Source organism: Carassius carassius, chromosome 35, assembly GCF_963082965.1.
Source record: "Carassius carassius chromosome 35, fCarCar2.1, whole genome shotgun sequence".
NCBI classification, from domain to species: Eukaryota; Metazoa; Chordata; class Actinopteri; order Cypriniformes; family Cyprinidae; genus Carassius; species Carassius carassius.
The window spans coordinates 20,604,105-20,619,728 of record NC_081789.1 but is presented as its reverse complement, the minus strand read 5'-3'; the positions used below and the strand labels follow the sequence as shown (position 1 = coordinate 20,619,728).

At 43.4% G+C, this 15,624-nt stretch overlaps 1 long non-coding RNA gene across 1 annotated transcript; it reads right to left on the bottom strand.

Moving 5' to 3' along the window:
• Window positions 1–12,533: 12,533 nt before the first annotated feature.
• LOC132115748 (uncharacterized) lies at window positions 12,534–15,365 on the bottom strand. The gene is made up of 3 exons (XR_009425555.1): window positions 15,214–15,365; window positions 12,666–13,080; window positions 12,534–12,633 (listed from the first exon to the last, which is right to left on the bottom strand). It is a non-coding gene; the product is annotated as an uncharacterized LOC132115748 (long non-coding RNA).
• Window positions 15,366–15,624: the final 259 nt, after the last annotated feature.

Genomic DNA, 15,624 nt, shown 5'->3' with positions numbered 1-15,624 from the left:
TAGGTCATAATGCATTATCAGTCAAATAAAGTGTCACCTCTGATTAGTTGACATTGACAACAACTAAACAAATTATACATTTGATTATGGTAATCATAAACAGAAACAAACATGAGCAAAATAACAGCACGCCCCAAAACAAGACATTCAAAAACAGCTAAAAGTATTTCTAAATGTTTACTAACATGACACAGTTTCTCAAAATCAGCTTAAAAACAATAGCCTACACTGGCAGCACCGTAATAAAGCGGTGTTATCAGATGCTAATCACCTGGTGCTGTTTATAAATAAGAAGAAAAAATGATTTTGTGTGAGGTCTGTTTTTTTTTTTTTTGAGAATATGTTACTCAGTGGGTTCCATGAATGACCCTGAATTTGCAAATTACTGAATGCAACTGTGAAAAAATGTTTCGGCACACCCAGTGTTGGCACTATTTAAAATTTAAATAAATATTTAGTTTTTTATGCTAAATATATTTATTTCCAGCCATGACTTACATGCTGGAAAGTTTCAGAAGTGGCATCCACATACAAATATGGGATCAGTCTCAAAATTGCAGTGATGAAAATAATGATGACCAGAGCAATGGATGGGACAAAAATATGATACATGCTTTTTAGGAACACTAAACACGTCTGATTTTGCTCTATTTTTCCTTGATATGCTTTTTATTATTCTCAAAAATGGCGAGCTGCCAACTTCCATTTTTTGAATCACTAAGGAATATGATTTTAACTAAAAATCTTTACTGTTCTACTCAGAAAAGTCTCCTATCTTGAATGGTCTGAGGGTGAGTAAATTAACAGTGAACGTCTCAGGTTACGAATGTAACCATGGTTCCCTGAGAGGGAACGAGACACTGCGTCCTCTGAGGGGACACTATGGGGAACACCTCGTCGTGACCCGTGTCTGAAGCATACTTCGAAAAACGCCAACGTGTTGGCCGGCGACAGCCTCTGACGTCACTACCAGCGCGACTATAAATACGCGCCCGTAGGACCCGTCACTTATCTTCTTCGTGAAGCTTGCGTCCGAAGCATGGCAGGGAGCTAGAGAACGCAGTGTCTCGTTCCCTCTCAGGGAACCATGGTTACATTCGTAACCTGAGACGTTCCCTTTCAAGGGAACTTCGAACTGCGTCCTCTGAGGGGACACTATGGGGAACAGTATACCCACGCCGCCATGCTGAGGGGAGTGCAGACCAGAATCATGGCAAACACTAAGTACCAACTCTACCGCTTCACCGGGAGTCGCCCCTGGGACGATTTGACGGCTGTCTTATGACATTATCCCTTTCGGCCAAAGGCCTAAGCTACATACCCAACTTACCTGTAGGGCCCTGGCCCGGGGTAGAGCTGAAGGCTTGGAATCACAAAAGATTCCTTTAAAGGGATACGGCTAAGAGCCTGGCACTTTCCTCTACCAAGTCTTTGCCTGTCACACAGGGGCTACTGCTAGCTTTCGCAAAACTTGCCGAAAGGGCTGTCCCAACAGTACTCTAGTAGCGGCGCCCTGTTCTAGATAGGTATCCGAGGATACCTAGGTGGAGTGGTGCCCAAGATGAACGGGGCTTAATCCGACTCAAGAAAGGGCACGAAGCAGCAGCGCGAAGCCCTTACCATATAGGGTTTTAGAAAGAACGCAGAGTACTAGCGTGCGAACTTACCACAGTGTGGATTTCAGAAAGTGTGCAAAGACTTCACGTGCACACTTACCATAACATGGATTTACAAATACTGTTCTAAGGAGGGGCTCTCGTGGAACTCTGATAGAGCAGCTCGTAGATGGAATGGCCCGGGAGCAGAGCAATTGGAGGACGGAACGTACAGATGAAGCCTCGGCCACGCCTGTACCATGGCGTCCAGCCCCACATGGAGCTGGATGAGTCAGAGGAAGCCAGAGGGGATAGTGCGACGCTCTCTTGAGCCGCAAAACCGATCCACCCAAGTCTGGCCAACCTCTCTAACTCTGCCTCAACACCTTGGTGTAAAGGCGCCATTCCCCGAGCCTCAGCCCCTGCCTCAGCAGGATGCCTGCTCTCACAGAGCGTCTCAAAACAGTATGTGGTACTGGAGCGCTCTGAAAGAACCGAGAATCAGTCTCCCAAGAAAGGAAGACTCCGAGCAGCATGCTAATAGGTGACTCTTTCAGAAAAGGGTAGCGCTGCTGAACTACCCGAGAACTGCCCACACAGCCCCCCTATGTTGAGGGGGCTTGGGGTGTACAATAAGTACACACCGGTTGGATGAAGCCCAAGGAACACCGGGGCTAATCATCTCAAGAAAGGGAACGAAGCGGAGCGCGTAACCCTTACCATACAGGATTTTAGAAAGTGTGCAGAATCTTGCGTGCACACTTACCACTTTATGTGGATTTCAGAAAGTGCGCAGAGTCTTGCGTGCACACTTACCACTTTACGTGGATTTCAGACAGTGCGCAAAGCGTTAACGTGCACACTGACCACCCCGTGGTTTTGAGAAAGTACACAGGCTTAGCGTGTGTACTGAAAGGTTACCTGACAACCACAGTATGTGGGAGCTCACATTCAGAGAGACTTGTGAAGCCTGCTACCTGATAACCACAACATGTGGGAGTTCACCTACAGAGAGGCCTAGAGAGGCCTACTACCTGTTACCAGATAACCACCTCAAGTGGAAACTGAGAGTAATATGGAACTCGACTCCAGGGAGGCCTGGTGAGGCCTATTACCTGACAACCACAAACTGTGGGAGCTCGCTTTTTAGTGTAAACGCACAGTATGTGGGAGCTAAATCTCCAGGGAAGCCTGGTGAGGCCTACTACCTGGCAACCACAGTATGTGGGAGCTCGCCTTCAGAGAGACCTGGTGAAGCCTACTATCTGAAAACCACAATATGCTATTTAATGGAAACGCACAGTATGTGGGAGCTAAATCTCCAAGGAGGCCTGGTGAGGCCTACTACCTGGCAACCACAGTATGTGGGAGCTCGCCTTCAGAGAGACCTGGTGGAGCCTACTATCTGAAAACCACAATATGCTATTTAGTGGAACGCACAGTATGTGGGAGCTAAATCTCCAGGGAAGCCTGGTGAGGCCTACTACCTGGCAACCACAGTATGTGGGAGCTCGCCTTCAGAGAGACCTGGTGGAGCCTACTATCTGAAAACCACAATATGCTATTTAGTGGAAACGCACAGTATGTGGGAGCTAAATCTCCAGGGAGGCCTGGTGAAGCCTACTACCTGGCAACCACAAAACGTGGGAGCTCGCCTTCATAGAGACCTGATGAAGCCTACTATCTGAAAACCACAATATGCTATTTAGTGGAGACGCACAGTATGTGGGAGCTAAATCTCCAGGGAGGCCTGGTGAGGCCTACTACCTGGCAACCACAGTATGTGGGAGCTCACCATCAGAGAGGCCTGATGAAGCCTACTACCTGATAACCACAATATGTGGGAGTACACCCAGCCCCTCATGTTGACTGAAGCGATGCTTGAGGTGTATAGCAAATACACACCAGCTGAATAAAGCCCATGGAACCCAGGGCTAATCATCTTAAGAAAGGGAACGAAGCGGAGTGCGTAACCCCTACCGTACAGGATTTTAGAAAGTGTGCAAAGTCATGCGTGCACACTTACCACTTACGTGGATTTCAGACAGTGCGCAAAGTGTTCACGTGCACACTGACCACCATGTGGTTTTGAGAGAGTACACAGGCTTAGCGTGTGTACCGAAACAAGCATCGCAGAGGCGCTGGATCGCACGGGAGAGGTGAGCTCCAACCCTCAAGCGAGGGGAGCATCACCTGAGGCAGTACATACAGAGGACTCCGTAACCACCACCTCCCCGGATGCGCCAAGCGGCCAGGCGGCCCCTCAGGGTGACCTGGTCGGACATCTATGGAATTCCCTGCAGTGCTGTGCCAATTTTGATGATCAGCCAGGCTCCTCGGGAGGGGGTGTGGGATGGGAAATCGCAGAGCGCTTGCCTCCCACGCGCGGGTCTCACTCCGCGGTGGGTGTCGCGCCCGGGGGGGCGGAACCCACGCGGTGCGGCCGCCTACTGAAAGCCTGTGATCTTGGCCACCTAGCTACATCCAGAGCACTGTAAAGGAAACTCACAGAGATTGTTAGTAGACATATAACCACCAGCAACATAATATCCATAAACAGGTAAAGCAAGGGTTACGTACTCACCCACTCTCCTGTACTGGAGTCCCGCTTGCGGGGCGCCCCATTCTGGTCCGGACCGTCAGTAAGGCGGTTGCTATGAACATAGAACCAACCAAAACATCATAGGTCCACGAAGGAGACTGTTATGTGAGAGACTGTCCACCTAACCTCGATCAGGTGGAGAGCTGGTGGCTACAGGGGAGTTAGGCAGGGGAGGACAAAAACAGAGGTTAAAACAGAGGTTAAAAACATCCGGAGCTACTAGGTCTTTTTACCGCTCTGACCCGGGTGAGGACGCTGCCTCGTCTGAATCACGTCCCTCAGACCCTGCTTACCTCTCCGTGACCCGCGGTTCCTCTTGCCCCGGCCCTTAGGCGGGGGAGGAGCGCGAGCCGCAACACTAGCCTTCTGCACCCGTCTACGATCCTCAGATCGAGATGGGCCAGGACCCCTTTGTTGTTCGGGCTCGGACCTGGACCTTCGTGGAATGAAGGATTTAAAGTCCCTTAACTTTTCGACCACCATCTCGACGGAGGTACCGAAAAGCTCAGAAAGCGAGACCGGAGCATCGAGAAGAAACCCCCTTTCTTCCCTCCCGATGTCTGCCAGGTTCACCCACAGATGTCTCTCCGTTACCACCATGGCCGCCATAGACCTGCCCATGGCGGAGGCGGCCTGCTTGGTAGCCCGGAGGGATAGGTCTGTGGTGCGGTGCAGCTCGGCTACCTGGTCAGGTGAAAGGCCCTCACCTGTATCCAGGTCCTTCAGCAGGTCAGCCTGGTAGGCCTGGAGCACCGCCATCGTGTGCAACGAAGCCACAGCCTGACCAGCTGCCGCGTATGACCTGCCATTTAAGCGGGATGTATCCTGGAGGGGCTTAGATGGCAAAGAGGGAGATTTAAGAGAGGACGTTTGCCCCACAGAGAGATAGCTAGCCAGCGTCTCTTCTACAGGGGGCATCCTCTCATAGCCGTTTTCGTGCATGCCCTCGATATTAGCATAGCTCGTATGCTGAAACCGGTGGATGCGAGAGGAAAACGGCCTCTTCCATTCCTTTTCAACTTCTGCATGCAAGTCAGGCAAGAATGGAAGGCTCACCTGGGCTGGAGGGCTATGGTCAGACAAATAACGCACATCGAGGCGACCTCGTGACGTTATCTTTCTGGCACGCTTCCATGGCAAATCTAATTTTGCCGTGGCGCGATCCATAACCTCTAACAGCTCCTCATACGCGGGGCAGGAGGATTGAGAAGGCTCAGCCTCAGCTTCTTCGCCACTTTCAGACATCTCCTGCTCTTTCTGGGTAGAACCCAGCAGAGCACTAACTTCAGTGTCAGAATGGGTTAATGATAACGCATCTTCCTCCCGAAGTTCACTCTCGTTCGCCGCCGGAGAGTGTGAAAGGGAAAGTCCCTCTCTACACTCCTCAGCGAGATCCATCTGTGATCCCCACGAGCTCATTCTCCTCCGTGCCTCGGCAACGGCGGGTCCTAAGCCACGGGATCCAGATGGCTGTCCCTCTTTCCTCGAAAAGAGAGACAAACGAGAGTGGAGCTTTCTCAGAGAGAAACGCTCGCAGTGCACGCAGATCGCCCCCTCAAGGACATCGCGCGCGTGCTCTTCGCCCAAACAAGAGACGCAAAGAGTGTGTGTGTCATCGGGTGTCAGATAACGCTGACATGGATGCACATACTGTCTAAACGCCCTGCTAGTGGAAGCCATGATGATAACAATAATAGATCGCTCTTACCGTTTCTCAGATGCACGCTTCAAACAAAACAGTCAATGAAGACGAAGAAGATGAGTGACGGGTCCTACAGGTGCGTATTTATAGTCGCGCTGGTAGTGACGTCAGAGGCTATCGCCTTGAAAGGGAACTATTCCTTTCAGTGATGCGTGGGTCAGTGTATAAACAACCTGCACCCGACCGACGTTTTCAACTAACCCGCCCGCAACTCGGGCCGCGAAAAAAGAAAAAGAAAATATTGTACCCGACCCGCTTCCTGACCCGCACTTTTTATAAGTAGTAAATGCTCATCGTAGTGACATTGGGCCATAGACGTAGGAACCTCCCTGGCCTATAATATCCATTAATCTGCCTGCAAACACCCGCTCATTTTGGGTCAACCCGCGCATAACTGATTCCTTTACATTTTTTTATGATTGCTATGACAATTTTTTCAATACTTCTAATAATTTTTCTAAACTCTTAAAGCACCAACACACCTACAACACACAGCTGACAAAACCGTTAATTCCATGCTCAAAATCACACATTGCAAACTGTGACGAGTGGGGCGGGGCCAAGAGCCATGGGAACGGAGCGAGGCCGGTGGAGTGATTTATATAATAGACAGTATACTGCTTTATCATAGATTGTGTTTTACACTACAGTTTCTTTTTCTTTTTGGGTTTAGTAAATGCATGTATTTTGTTTATTTTGCTGCAGAAATTCAGTGCAAAATTTGAATCACCCATATCAGAGTAGCTTTATAGAATGAACGGTTTATGTGGGGAACAAAGACAGAGACAGAATTGCTGCAGTAAAGGCTTTATTTGCAACCGGACATTAGAGAAATAGAGAAAATGTGATCTAATCTGCCCAATCTTCTGCGTTTGGCCACATATTCTCATCCAGATCACACCTGATATCTTCTCTGGCAAAGCATCTTGGGAAGTATCTTTTGGTATGCCGTATCCACTTCTGGTATCATTCCGCTGTAATGTCTTGGCATGCAGCATCCATTGTATCCTGAAGGGACATTTGGTCCTGTGGACGATGTTCAAAAACCTTCAATCTCTAGACTCCTCAGTGGGGTTAAAGAAAGTGGAGTAAGGGCCAAGGAAAACAGACATCATTGACTGACTGCTCTGGGAATGGTAGAATGCACATTGTTCCATTTGGTCACATATATTGGCAAGTGGTCCCCCACCTGTCCCCTTTCTCTGACACCATTCTTTGGTACAGATCTTCTAAAATATCACATTTATGCAGGAGTGCACTTTTCCACACAAGATCAGCCCAAAGGACTCCTCTTTTACTGTATACCGTATGATCATGCAATTGAAAGAACCTCAAACCCTTAGAGTATGTTTCCTAGATGGGAATCAGCTCATATATATTTGCAAAACTTCAATAAACTGTTTATCATCGGCGATGGAATAAAAAGTGCTACAGTTCACAATATAAACAACGGTTCACTTTGACTTTACAGTTTTCTTCAATTGTTTACACACAATTTTGAAAACCGGGTTCTTTTTTTAATATATATATATAAATTCACAATTATCCAAACACCACACTTAATTTGCATAATTCCTAGATTGTTTGCAAAATGACACACTTCAATCAAAACATATATACATATGTGAAAATGCTATTAGTTTGCATTTAACCAACACCGACCTCAATGACCAAGCACTATTGCAGCCAGTTTCACACAGCTGTGATAAATGAAGAACACATTTGTAAAATTTTTGGCCAGACATTGTTAGGTAAGGGATAATAATAATAATAATAATTAAAAAAAAACACAACATTCTTCATGATATGTTTGAGATACATGGAGAATGTACACAAATAGGCCTACTATAGTCTTACCAAGCACTGCACTGCAGACTGAATATTTCAAGTACTTATTTCAATACAGTATTTCTTACCATAATCCACTACAGTAGTCAACCAACAACAAAATCAATGAAACAAATAAAAATTACTGCATGAAGTACATGCACTTTGACTCTGAAGAAAAACTACTGTAAAAACAACAATACTGTACTGTACACTGTAAAAAATTGCTGTCCTTTCTACAGCAAAATTTTACAGAATATTACTGTATAAACATATTACAAGATGCAGCTGTATGTCTGTGGAATGATGTGACGTCATCACCACCACAGGGACCATCTACAAATCACATGATACTTTTATGGCAAGTTGCTAAGACTCATTTGGGCTGAAAAATGCTAAGTTAAGTTGAATAGCTTTTAAAAGGCTTGATGGACTGGTCTAAGACACATTGGAAAATCTTAACTTCAACCGACTAATCATAGCCTTGAACTCTTTATTGTGCAGGATTTTTCCTCATGTGGTCAATTTGTAATACTTCATAATGTGAAACACCAAAGCAATTAGATGATTCTTAGCAATAAAAATTAATGTATGGCAAAAAATTTAATTTATTAGTCATATCTCATATTTATTTAATAGCTTGTACCTTTGACAGTGGTAAACATGGTGTTGCATGAAAGGGAATATGCATGGAAATAATATGCAGATGAGGTTATGCATAGTAAAACTAGGCGTTGTAAGCTCCATATATGGTGATTTTGGGGAGGAAACAGGGTGGAAATGCACGTACTCACAATCTTTCTCTGACTGGGGTTTATTTTTACATATGTTCTGGCATACGAATGGTTTTATAAATCTGAAAACTCTAGCTTTCATGCATACATACACTTTTAGGATGAATTCTATGTAAAGTTTTATAAAGGAGGCCCCTGTTCTGTAGTTTGTTGCGACACACAAAGAAAAGCTATTGAACTGGATGATATGCATTGAAAAATCTACACAGCACACTGCTAGTAGAATTGTAGCTTGGTCTGAGGAATTTACAATCTTCCTTGGATGACTTGATCTGTTTTTTCCAGACCCATTGAACTGTTTATGGTGTCAATGAAGAAACCAATGCAACACACTGGAAGCATAAAGCAATAACTTGCACAATAAAGAGTTGTATTAGGTTCTTTCAGTTGAGCTAAATATTTTACATTTCGCTGTAAATAGTAAATAGTAGCACATTAAAGACTTGTAGAATGTTTTTTATGGTCAAATAAATATTTAGCAACTTGTTTTGGAGCGGTGTGACCTAGAGCTGAAGATCTTTGCCCGAACCCGATGGGACCCGACGGGTTCGGCTTACTTTATATCATTTTTACACAGGCTCGGGCTTGTGCAGTAAATTAGCAGCCATGTGATGTGATTCAATTAACGAGAGAAAGATGTGAAAATGTATGCTGAGTAGGTGAAACGGAGGCTTGCCTCTGGCGATTACGCTTTGGTTGCACCAGCAACTAAAAAAAGTCTGAGGTGTGGAAAAGTTTTGACCATGAGAATAATAAGAATAATGAGCCAGTGGGTTATATTGCTGGATCAGTGAGCGCAGGAAAGTGCTGAAGCCAACTACAGTGGATTCAATAATTTTCCTCCACAAACACATGTAGGCCTAGCCTAATCTCTGTGAGTAAAGGTTTTTCTAATGATAACTAAGTATTAATTGAGTCTTAAATGCATAATGTGAGTATATAGACTAATGTTGGCATTATCATTTTATTAAATTTCAGCTGCTAGTGGCGAAGCAAATCCAGCGAAGCTTTCATCTTAATTTCGTTATTGCCAAATACCCATCATAATTTAGAATTTATCTTATCTTAATTTAATTTGTTAAGAAAGACTCGTTTTTATTGGTGCGTTGGTCTATTTATAGGCTAAATGATCCTAGGTCTGTTTAGAGTGCTGAGATGTTACGATGTTACAGAGGACTTATTTTATTTCTTTATTTCAACTTCCAAGTGGCCTATAGCCTACTTAAGTCATGAATAAATTGTTAAAACATTTGTAAATAACTAATTCTTGACAAAAGGCAAAAGAGCTGTGTGCATGTTCATTTGAATAATGTCGGCTGTAAACGGGTTTGGGCTTTTAAAAAGTCAATCAAAATGTGCTTGTCAGACTCGGGCCGAAATCTGTCGGGCTCGGGTTCTGTAGGCCCGATTACAGCTCTAGTGTGACCCTCTTTTCAAAATTCTTACATGTGTGAAGGCCATCATGTAAGAATCACAGTTCGTTTCTAAAGAAAACGTCACTAGTTCAACAGCATCTGATATTATATTTCTGTGTTCAGTGTTTTCATTCTCTTTGACAAAGGTACTGCAAAGATAATCCTAAACAACAATGGGTGCAGAAGAAAGTTCAAAGCAAAAGTTGTAAGTTAAACCTAACTAGAATGTTGAAATATAGCAACATAAAAAGCACCTAGTGGTTTAGTGTAGTATTCTTGAATTCATGCTGTTTTTTTTTGTTTTTTTTTGTTTGTTGTTTTTACAGCAAAAACACCTGGCCACCAACATCATCTATTAGTGTCTGAGCTCATGTGGGAGGACTTTCACAAGCAACTTATGAATCATTATGAATCATCATCATCACAATCTCAAAGTAATGAGAACACATCACTAAGAAGTTACAAGTTTCAAAATTATTTAAAACTTTTAAATATGATAAAAATGTAAGTTTTGTAAGTTTAACCTAACAAGTATGGTGGAACATGATGTCACAAATGTTTAAAAATAAGCTAATAATTCTGCTGTAAAGACAAGACAAAGCTCAACAACACTCGGTTTGGGCGCATCCTGCCTAACAAGCATCACGATCTGTATGAAATGCAATTTTTGTTCAAGTGGTGCGATCTGGATCTACTGAATCATCAACAAAATGTTCAAATGGTGTGACATGCATGACGGATACAACAAAATTAAAGTGCAACTGTTCCACCCTGAGAGATGTGCGCGGAGCAGCACATATGCTCTGCCGTCCCCGCCCATTCACTACACCCATCCTAAAGCTCCGCGGTCGGAGCTCGCCAGGCGTCGTGTATAAATCAAGGCTGAAGCGCTCCAACGCCCCCACCCCTTTTCCACAGCGATCATAAAATACGGCGACCCAACCCTCCCAAGCATCATTTATAAACCCTGGCTGAAGACCACGTATGCAGCTGCGGTATCTCTTTCGGCAGCATTCTCAACCCTCCCGACGACGACGCAACCCTACATACTCCGACTGACGCCTGTGGTCCATCGGGCCTCCACAACGACTGGGTCTCGGCTAAAACGGTCAGACGGCGCATAGAGTTGCAATCGTGCTTTGAAAACGATTGGGCGCCCGACAACATCATCACCCCTGAACCCTCGGACCTGCAAAACGACTCTGGTCCGGCTATCAAACGTAGCTTAGACTCGGATCCGATGATCGGGCGCGCCTGCCCCCACAGAGGGGACAAAAGTTTAGGGCTCCATAATGATCGGCAATCGCACGACTCATCTACATTCAACCGAACCCTTCCTCATTCTAATCCTGGCTTCGACGCCACAGACGGATGTTTCAGCGACGTCGGATTCAAAATCATAAAAGCCGCGACCATGGTTTTGCTGCAACATCTCATCAACGACAAGCAGAAGGACGAGTGCGAGGGCTGTGCGATTAACCATCCTAGCCAGCTGCAACATTCCTGTCTGTTTGACCCTCCCAACTACTACTTCGACACACACTTTGACGAACTTTCAGGCAAGCTGTTTAAACCCTCTTTTCATTCCATCATCACTACCCTCCAGGAGTGGTGTGGGTTAAAATCTCAACCCCATCATATTCAAGGAACAGTCGGGACTATTCTGCGCGAATTAAAAGACGAACCATTCATCGTCGCCAAGGTGGAAGAAATCAGGGCGAGACTTCTGGACAAACCCTGCAAGGAAATAGTCTGCGACGTCGTTGATCTCTGGGAAAATCTGTCACGTGATGAAGAAAACAGATGAAGAGTTTTTCTATATATTTGGGTCCCAAAACCAAGGCCTGTAAAAATATTCATATTTTTGTCAGTCCTTGAGATTGTCATTCTTATAGCATCAAAACACTACCAGAGAACCATGTTTGGGCATTAATATCTTAAAGTGTTATTCATAGCCTCACCAAACTTTCCAGGATGTAAGACAAACATGTTCTTAGTATAACTGAACCAAAGTTTGTACTGCATGACTATTGAGATTCTACAAGGCCCTAGATTTGGGAAAATGGCTAAACCCCTGATACTTATGGGATTATAAACTCATTTTCTGCATCCGTATGATATCAATCATTACATTTTCTTAAAGCACAATCTTGTATTAATCATGTGTCAATATTTGAGGTCTCTATCACTAATGGTCATGAAGATATTAAGAATAAAGCAAAGTGTAGTTTTCGGTCATTTTACTGGTCCTGTTCAGTTACACCAGTATTTTTGACCTCATACATTTTTCCTCTTTTCCCCTCTCTCTAGGAACTGCTTGCACAAACAATGTTAGAGAGAATCCACACACGGCTCCAGCATATTGTCAGTCAGCAACACTTGACCTGGATTACCTTGAATTTGTGTGTTTTCAGGAGGCTGTTCTTTTTAGTGCTAACCAGGTTATCATCCCAAAATGCATTTTAGATGCACTCACAGAGCTGCACAAGTTGGTTAAGAAAGAGAAAACCAGGTCCAAATAGTAAAAAAAAAAAAAAGATGTATTTTTTTGGTTGTTCCAACCCCCCAGATGTTTTAAGATTGTATTCACACTACAATAAAAAATAATACAATCTACATGTGTTTGGTTTGAACATTCATTACGACATTAAGAGAGCTGAAAGTCTTAAAGTCCGCTGCTAGCACTGCTTGAGGAAAGCTATGCTTCCTGCTGCCACTGGCAGTCCTTACACGGGTATGTCTGCTGGTCTGATTTGATTAAACAGAGAAAAATCAAACATTAGACCACCTCACTGATTCAGAAATATTTATTTGTGTAACTGTAACATCTTACAAACCAGTTATTAGCAGGGGCACTGTTCTGTAAATAAGTGTTCTTTTTGTATTTGTGCTACAATTGCATTGAATCAGGTACTTTGCTGAGTACGTTTTACTGTAAGCCTAGTAAGTGATGGACATACTGCACAGTAAGTAGGTACATGTCTGAGCCATGTGATTGGGAGTGTCCCATGGGATTTATGGCTGCCCTTAGTGCTGCCATGTGTTCATCACTCAGTACATCGCCCATGTCAGGAACAGTGACACCATGGTGTGGCTCATCAGGCAGGCCACTTTCCTCCCAGTCCAAATGTGGTAGATACAATGCCTGAAAAGACATGTAAAGTGTTTATGTAGGGCAGTGGTTCTCAAACATTTTTACATCAAGGACCCAGACCACATTTGATAACATTTTGTAACAGACTCCAGAAATACACAATATTCATTGTGAGACTGAATAACATTACTTTGTTTGTCAATGTATGTTCAAATTAATGTCAATGGGATGCATTTTTGGTGAAATTTATAAAGACATTTGTGGAAAAATATTCCATTTCTAGAAAAAGTCAGAATTAAAAAGGTGTGTGTATTTATATATACCCCCCCTTGAACCTCCCTCAAGGACCACTGACAAACCCATTGCCAAGTTTATTCTTAAAACTGATTGAATATACTTTAATTCAAATAAAATCTTCCCACATACTTCATGTGTATAGTTCTTTTTAGCAAGGGTTAAACAAGCAGGTTATGTCCTAATTTTCAGCTTTAAAAAAATGCAGCACCCATGTATAGTGACAGCCTGCTGCTGTGATATGGATGCAGAAAATGAGTTTATAATACCCTCAGTATCAGGGGTTTAGCCATTTACCCAAATCTAGGGCCTTGTAGAATCTCAATAGGCATGCAGTACAAACTTTGGTTCAGTTATACTAAGAACATGTTTGTCTTCCATCTTGGAAAGTTTGGTGAGGCTACGAATAACACTTTAAGATATTAATGCCCAAACATGGTTCTCTGATAGTTTTTTTGATGCTATAAAAATGACAATCTCAAGGACTGACAAAAATATGAATATTTTTACAGGCCTTGGTTTTGGGACCCAAATATATAGAAAAACTCTTCATCCGAGATGTTGCTGCAACCACTTTCCTGGATTCTGACTGATTTGACATGGAATTAAGCCTCTATATTCTATGAGACACTAGCAGGAGAAGACCAGGGATAATTTGGAGGTCCAAACACACCCTTGCCATGAAAAACAGACCGTTGCTATGGACGCGGAACGGACTATTTTCTTTAGCGGAAGCAATACAATCGTTTTAAAATCAATAAACTCATTTTTAAATCAATATTTTGTGTCAAATTATTTATTTTGTAGGTAGCAATGTAATAAGCGGGATCATGTATAGCGAGGCGGTTGTTATAGCGAATAACAACCCCTTTAGGCTAGAGTTGTGACGTTCGCGAACGAACCGATTCTTTTGAACGGCTCATAAACATGAACGATGGGAGCCGAGTCGCGGCTGGAGGGGAGCCGTTCTTTCTGTCGTTCTTTTTTCCTATGCGTGTTTCACACAGATGCACACAAATGAGCTCCTCCGCGAGACAGAACAGTTATAGTGGGAGGGGCGCACCCAGCGCAGGCCAACCCTTTATAGCGTGATGATATTAGTTATTAGTTGTGCACGCATCCTTCACGTCCTTCACATCCTGCGTGCCTCTGTCATTGGGTAGGAGCGTTGAAAAAAAGCTGTTTTGCACAGACATTCATTGCAGCCCACTTTGTTATTGTTCATTGACTTGAAGGGGCTGATGTTTGCAAAGTTTACAGTAGTAATTGTATGTAGTATGTAGACATTTCCATTTTATTTATTCTAACTTTAAATATTTTTTGTTTTCTATCAAAATGTTCTTGTGTGATAACAATGTTCTTGTGTGGAAGTGTTTGTAGTAAAAGCTGTTTTGCACATAAATTCATTGCAGCCGGCTTTCTTTTTGATGTTTATTTGTGAGTAGGTATTGTATGAATAACATAAGTCAACGTAGCTTTACACACACACACACACTTTGTACTAAAGGTAAATCCAAAATAGTGATGTCACTGTCTAAGCAGAGGGATTTGTGCAACCCTATGGAATATAGTCCACACATGACAAATGAGGTAATAATCAATATTTCAGAATAATTCAAACTCAGATATTGGTGTGTGATATCTGAGTTTTAATTATTTGACTACAAATCTCACCTCATCATTCTTCCCAGTGATTATTTCCAGGATAAACTGAGATGGCTCCAAGCCTGCTTCTTAAAACTGACTAAATATTTAAAAGAGCCAAAAGAGCCGTTCTTTTGAACGGCTCTTTGAAAGGAACGGATCGCGAAGATCCGGATCCCCTCAAAGAGCCATAAATCCCATCACTACTTTAGGCTGATTTTTCACCAGCAATGACTGCAAACTTACCTGTTGGCCGCTCATCGTGTTCAAAACGTCCCTCACGCTAGCGTTTCTTCTTCTCTTCTGTTTTCATGTCGGTGGCGGCGCCAAGCAAGTCGCTAACAGCGCCACCTGCTGTTGTGGAGTGCGAATTACATGACAGTTTACTAGCATGTGTGTGGATCTGAAGGCATATGCGTGTGGATTCGAAGGCGAAAAATTAGTGCCAAAAGTCACGTGACAGTTTTTCGTACTTGTAGAATTTTGTTTTGTACTTGAAGGATTTTGTTTTGTACTTGAAGGATTTTTTTTTAATTGAATGATTTTTTTTTGTACTTGAAAGATTTTAGTTTGTACTTGGAGGATATTTTTGTCATTGAAGAAATACGTTTCTTTGTATATGTAAAACGTACTGTATTTGTTTGATAGCTACGTTTT